Raw genomic sequence first — 7,555 nt, forward strand, 5'->3', positions numbered from 1 at the left:
TTGAAAAGGGTCCCAGCTCCACTCAATTGACAAAGAATAGTTTATTTAACAAATGTTATTGGGGAATCTGGATATATATATGCAACAGAATGATGTGGACCCCAACCTCTCACCATATACCACAATTAACTGGAAAAAATGATTAAACACAAAAATTTTAAAAAACATAATATAACTCTGTTGGGGATTGCCTTATGTATTTAAAAAAGAAAAAATGTTTCCTTAAATGTAAATGCATTTCTATGATTGTGAACCCATTATAGTTTTATTTTATTTACTTATTTTTTTGTCATTTTATAATGTGACTCCATTTGAAATAGGACATTTTGTAGAAGTTTTTTTTAGTTATTTTTGTCATTTTTTTAAGTTATTTTGAAGTTATTTTTTGTAGTTATGTATTTGTAGAAGTTATTTTTATGTGTGTCGGTCTCAATCACACATGCATTTTAATCTGATTTCTGGAGTCCTTTATAAGCAGAATGAAACTCAGATACAGAATGAAAGTGAGAGATGAAGCTGGAAGTCACTGGAATCCAGAGGAGAAAAGAGAAAACTTAGACATGTCCATTTTTCACATAACAGAAAAACTAAGAATTAACGACTCCCAGCAGCCAGCCCTAGAATGCTACAGATAGAGAAGAATCACTTTGCTGATGACTCAGTTTGCACTTCTCCCAGCCACAAAACTCTGAGTCATTAAATTTCCATAAGATGAATATTCCCATTTCAATAGCAAGAAAATGGAAGGAACACTGGGGTCAATTTGGAAACCTGGCAGGACAGACTTCATTAGATTTGAAGAACAGGAGTCAACTATAAATTAAGGTTTCCTCCTCAATGTCTGGTGGAGTGGCAACCCTACCCCTTCCAAGCCCTTGCACAACAGCACTGCTTCTGGTGGCACAGAACATGCATCTACTTCCAGAATACCGTCTACTGCTCTATGGATCACTATTCTCAGAGGACTATAGGAATGGGAGCATTGCCAGAGAAGAGCACAGAATAGACTGGTATGAAAAGAGAGCCCTAAGAGATAAGCTGAACTGTCTCATAGAAAGAGGTAGGAAAGAAGACAATCAAAACCTTATGGACAGAGAAAGAATATATTAAGAAAAGTGATTTGAATGACAGCAGAAAGTAAAGAAACATATGCATCATGGGTGATCCAGAATAAGAGAATAGAAAGGGGGCAGAAAGAATATATGAGGAGATAAGGGCTGGGAATTTCTCAACTCTTATGAAAGACATCAATAAACATATTCAAGAAGTGTAACATGCTCCAAACAGAATAAATTCTCATAGACATACTCTAAGACATACACTAACCAGAATGTCAAATGATAAAAATAAAAAAAGAATCTTGTAAGCAGTAAGAAAAATGAGATTCATCAAATAAAGGATAACAGCAATAAGACTAAGTATTGATTTCTTATTAGAATGATGGAGGTGAGAAGGCAGTTATATGATATATTTAAGCTACTGAAAGAGAAAAACTGTCAGCCAAGAACCTTTTACCAGGCAAAACCATCCTTCAAAAATGAGGGGGTGTTTAAAGTATTCACAGGTAAACAGAAAATAAGAGACTTCATCAGCAAAAGTCCTGCCCTTCAGACTAAGGTAAGTAAACCTAAAGAATTAAGGATTATATTGTCTGTGTTTAAAACTTCAACTTCTATGCAAGACCAAAGGAAGAGATGTTTACCTGTTGCAAAATTTATATTTTCTGCAGCACACTATCTAATTTAAGTTGTATGGTTAACATCATAACTACATGGAACCTTCGAAAAGTAGTGAAATCGTGCTGGTTTGTACAGAGTAGTGTGGCACCTAATATATCCCAAAGTAATCTGGTCAGAAGATTAAAAGCTATTTGCAAATTCCCCTTTAGAACTGGGGGAAAAGGTAGAAATATTAAACTTCCCCAGCTGGGGAAGACTTGATATTCTTGCAATCATTGGGGACTACCAATTTGATGAGTCAGATCCTCAATCCTGGGACTTGCCCTTATGAAACTTATTCCTGAAAAGGAGAAGCCAAGCCTACTTATAATTATGCCTAAGAGTACCCCCCTCAACCCTGCCCTGAGAACCTCTTTTATTACTCAGATGTGGCCTCTCTCTCAAAGTCAAATTGGCAGGTAAACCCATTGCTTCCCCCCTATGTGGGACATGACTCCCAGGACTTCCATTTCTTCAGAGGAAGTTCTGCAGTCTGAAAAGTCAGGAGAGAGAGAAGCTTGGAGTGCAGAAATGAAGGTTATCAGCAAGTGTAGCTAAAAGGGTAAAAAGAGAGACAAAATAGGATATGACATAAAACCCAAGGATAAAATGGTTGAGGTAGGTACTAACTTTAAAGTAATAACATTGCATGTTAATGGATTAAACTCCCCAATAAGAAGACATAGCCTGGCAGAATTGATTTTACAAAGTATGACCCAATTATATGCTGTTCACAGAAAATTAACTATAGACCCGAAGACACTTATTCTTTGTGAAATAAGACAGACACAAAGGACAAATATTTTATAATTTCACTCTCATGAACTAATTGTAATAAGCAAGCTCATAGAGGTAGAATCGAGAACACGTTACCAGAAATTGAGATTAGAGAAAGGAGAGTTGATGCTTAACTTGTACAGAATTTCTATATAGTCTTGTATTAGTTAGGGTTCTCTAGGGAAACAGAATCAACAGGAAACACTCACAAATATAAAATTGATAAAAGTGTCTCCTGTAATTGTGGGAATGCAGAATCCAAAATCCACAGGATTCACAGGCTGTGAATCCCACAATTCCGATGGAGGGTCTGGACGAACTCCACAGGAGGGGCTCACAGGTGGAAGCAAGAAGAGAGCCTGTCTCTTCTGAATCTCCTTAAAAGACTTCCAGTGATTAGATTAACCATCACTCATTGCAGAACACACGCCCCCTGGCTGATTACAAATGGAATCAGCTGTGGATGCAGCCCACGTGATCATGACTTAATTCTATGAAATGTCCTCATCACAACAGACAGGTCAGCACTTGCCCAACCAGACAAATAAGTACCACCACTTGGCCAAGCTGACACATGAACCTGACCATGACAAGTCTTTTAATACAGGTTTGGATATGGATGATGGTGATTGCAGTCATTATTGCAAGGGTACTCAACAGCACTGATCTATGTAGGTGAATTTTTGTAAAAGAGGAAAGTTTGGGATTTTACTATAATAAAAATTAAAAGATATAACATAAGACTGCTGTGTGATGAACTCTATCATAGATGACAGATTATAATTATTAGTACAAGTGTAGGAATGTTCTTTTATGCCCTATACCAAGCATATGATACCAATATAAGGTGGTAATAATAGACTGGTATATGGGAAAATTACACTGATTGCAAATAATGGACGATAGAACTAGTTTAATAAACTTTCATCAATTGTAACAAAGGTAACTATGTAAAAAAAATAGTCCAATTGAAAACGCGGGCCCTCCTGGCTACCCTGGGTCTGCGACGAGCCACGCTCCAGCCCCTGCGTCCCCGGTCCCGGGACGGATCCCAAGTGTCCCACAAGGCAGGGGTAGAAGGGACGTGTGCCCGGCGGCTCCGATTAGCCTCTTGGGGCCCGATCTGGGCGGCGGAGTGCGGGTGGGACGGAGTGGGAGGCTTGAAAAGCCGGCGAGAGACTAAGGCACAGGAAGTTTCAGCGTTGCCCGGGGCAGGGCGCACCTGCTCACCCGCCCCGGGTCCGCTCCCCCGGAGGGGTCCTCGCAGGAGGCGGCAGACGCGGAGCCGGCACACGGCCTGGCCGGGCTCCGGGAGCGAAGACGCGGCAGGCCTGAGGACCGAGCGGAGTCCGGGAAGGCGGGAGGGCAGGGAGGCCGGACGGACTGACGGACCGAGCCGCAGGAAGGGAGGGGTCGGCGGGAGGCAGGGCCCGCGGCGGGGCTCGCGCCTCCTCCCCCTGGCGCCGCGGAGGCGGGTGGAGGAAGACCGAGATCCACATCTCCTGTCTGTTCCCCGAGCTGCAGGCCACGATCTTCGGCCACCTGGACGGCCGGGTCAAGGGGCTGGCGGCTCGAGGGTGCGCGGCCTGGTGGGATGCGGCCTACCACAGGTGGGCGTGGCGGGGTGCGGAGGCCGCGCTGCAGCGCCCCGGGCCGGCCCGTCGCTGTTCCCCAGCCTGCGGGCCCCAGACTTCCGCCCGGCACAGATCCCGAGGCCCTCGGCAGCCTCAGCCACCTGAGTCGGGGCGTAGCCAGCCTCGAGGGTCTCAACCTTCGCGGTTGCCACCACCTCCCCGACGACGCGTAGGGCCACGCTCGGTGCAGGAGATCCGCCCCCTGCGCGCCCCCAAACCGAGCCTGTGCAAGCAGATCACCGACAGCCACCGGCACCGCATCGCCCAGCACCTGGAGGGGCTGGAGGGGGCTGGAGGGGCTGGAACTGGGTGGCGACAGTAACATCACCAACACTGGCCTCTTGCTTATTGCCTGGAGCTTGCAGCGCCTCAAGAGCCTCAACCTCCGCAGCCGCCGCCACCTGCCGGACGTGGGCATTCGGCACCTGGCGGGCAGGACTCGCAGGGAGGCCGGGGGCTCCCGGCGCCTGGGACAGCGCACACTGCAGGACTGCCGGCAGCTCACCGAACTTTCCTTAAACCACGTCTCCGGCGGGCTGAGGAGCCTGAGGCGCCTCAACCTCATCTTTTGCGGAGGTATTTCGGACGCGGACCTCCTGCCCCTGTCGCACATGGACAGCCTACAGAGACTTAACATGCGCTCCTGTGACAGCATCAGTGACACAGGTAACATGCGTCTGGCCATGGGCAGTGTGCGCCTATCAGGGCGCTGGGAGATGACGGACAGGGAGGTAGATGGTCAGGTGAGAGCGGCAGCACCCCTCCCCTCGTCCTGCCCTCTTCATCATCCCTTCACCACCCCCGCCCCCTCCTCACACTCCATGCATAAGAATACACTAGTCATTGCCGTCGATGGGGTGGAGCGATGACAGGAAGCCTCAGGCTCCTTTCTCCTCCCTCCTCCCGCACCCACCCCACCAAGCGCCCATTCTCATCCCATCTGGGGATGGAAACCGACCTGACCCCATCACTCCTCTGATACCATTGCCTGTTCCCCTCTCCTTTCCCCTGAGGATGGAGAGATGGACTCAGCTACTTACCCAGTTCTCTCTGCAGGGGGATGGAGGACTGATTCAGCTACCGGTTTCCCACTGTGGTGCATTTGAAAACGGGTGGGGGCCCGGGGAGAGTGAGTGGTCCATTCACCCTTGGGGAGCGGAGGGAAATGTCTGTCTTCCTGAAGCTTTCGTTTGAATACTGTGATGGGTTTTTATTTTGAAGTGTATAAAAAGCAAACCGAACTACAGCAGGCTTTCTTCCAGTTCTGTGAGTAGGCCCGGTCTTTTCTCATCACTTCTCTTTTTACCAAACTCTGATATTCATGCTCGTTTAATTGTTATCTTTTATCTTCTTTTTTTTTTTTGGAAGAAATTTTAAATCACGGTCTCTTTAAAATACGTTTTTGTTCTGCTGAAAATATACTATATTATGTACATATGTATATATTGTATATGTCTGTGCGTCTGGCTACCACCTTTTAATTTATTTTTTTCGCTGAAGCCCTGGAGTTCTGCCAGAGATATTCTGAGACTGAAACATTCTTGTGCCTAGCCTGGAGAGATGCCCCTTGGGTTTGCACTTCTTTTTGTTTTGGCTTCTTCTCAACCACCATCCATAAGAGTTGTTCCACTTATACTTTCTGACTGTAATTTTCTCCTTATCCACTGGGATTTGAGGACCCAATCGTGTTTCTAAATCTTAACTTAATTTATAGCACAAATATATGGGAGAAATAAGAGTTGAAATGGTTTTATGTTTGTATCTTTGAGATGCAGATTATGTCTTGAAGATTATTATATACTGAAACTCCACCCTTCCTTGCTGTCTTTCCAAATTTCCTCACAAAAAGGTCACCCACTGACGCCCCCTGTCGGAGGCAGGGTTGCAGAGCTGGCCTGTAAGAAGCCCTGGGCACAAGGCAGAGGGAGGAGGCTGAAATCCAGAACCTCTGTTCTGTTAAAAAAAAAAAAAAAGGATTTTGTGCGTTTAAAAGAATGTTTCTAAATGGAGGAATAGGTGACTTTCCTTATTTTGGTTGGGGTTGGAACTTATGGCTTTAAAATGATTCACTTTTGAGTAGGATGTATATTTTTGTTGGATTTTTTGTTTATATTTTTAGAATCTTCCATAGCAACATGTGAGACCTTTACCATCACGGAGTAAAAGGAATCCAGAGACCTTTATCAATTAATTGTACTGTTTGTGAATATGTATGAATAATAACAAAAATCATCTTAAAATGTTTATATTCTTATAGTATGAGGGTTAACTTATATTTATATAATAAAAGAAGAAATATGAAATATAGTTTTCAAAAAAAAGTGCAATTATTTTAGAAAATGCTAACATTCCTCATAGCAAATGTTCTACACTGATGCAGGTTGGTGGTGATGAGGTGGTGTGTGAGATGCTATGTTTTGTGAATTATTCTTTTGTGGATTCTTAACTCCTCTATTTAAAATAAAACAAAAGTAGAGCTGTTGATTTCAGCAGCCAGAAGAGAGAATTTCTTTCTCAAATTCAGCCAGTCATTTCTCCTGGGTAACTCATCAATGTTCTTTTTTGGGGATCCCATTGGAGGTAGAGGAAGAGAGGGAGGTGGTATAGATGATGGGGAGAAGGTAGATGAGAGAAGAGTAAATGTTTTATAAGAAAATTAATTAGATTAGTTAAACCTACAATGGTTCTGAAGTTCCATTATATTTTCAAGGCGCATAAATAGAATTTCAGATAGAATTTTACTGGCAAGTGTAAAGATATCCAGAAAGAAGTTATTTGAAGCTACTACAGTGAATAAAATTTAAAAGGATATATAGAACTTCCACTTCTACTTAGAATGTAGAAATGCATAAAGGATATTTCCTTAACCCTAACAATTTTTAAAGACCATATCATCTACAAAATCAAAGTTTCTATGAACACCCAAGGAAGATGAGCTTGGAAACACCCAAGAAATCAGAACACCAATGAAAAACAAGCCTGTCAAAGAGGAGATGGAATGAACGAACTGTTTCTCCTTGTGCAAAGGTTAGAAGAAAATAGGGACACATAGGAAGAATACGGGTAAATTATAAAGAATATTTAAAGCCAAAGGTGGCTTACAATGCCAGTTTCAAAAAGCAGATAGAATCAAGAGGTTTGCATTCATTTCCAATATATTCTCTGAAGGTTTTTACCAAACACTCATAAAAAAGACATGGGTAGGCTGGAAGTACTTCAGTCAAAGTCATTGTGCAACCTACAAAATACAAAACATCCTCCTCTCTTAGTAAATGAGGAACCGCCATTATTTTACAAATGATAGTTTTATTCTTACTTTAGTCTACCCTATCAATAGATAAAATTTATTGAGAAACATATCATAGAACAGTTTTCACTTTCTGAAAGCATCCAATATAAAATTAAATCTTCACTTCCTTGTACCCT

At 43.3% G+C, this 7,555-nt stretch overlaps 1 pseudogene; it reads left to right on the forward strand.

The window, feature by feature from the left end:
- Positions 1-909: 909 nt before the first annotated feature.
- On the forward strand, positions 910-6,855 carry LOC143680322 (F-box/LRR-repeat protein 14-like; annotated as a pseudogene).
- The last annotated feature ends 700 nt before the right edge of the window (positions 6,856-7,555 follow it).

The sequence above is a fragment of the Tamandua tetradactyla genome, chromosome 4, assembly GCF_023851605.1.
Source record: "Tamandua tetradactyla isolate mTamTet1 chromosome 4, mTamTet1.pri, whole genome shotgun sequence".
Classification (NCBI taxonomy): domain Eukaryota; kingdom Metazoa; phylum Chordata; class Mammalia; order Pilosa; family Myrmecophagidae; genus Tamandua; species Tamandua tetradactyla.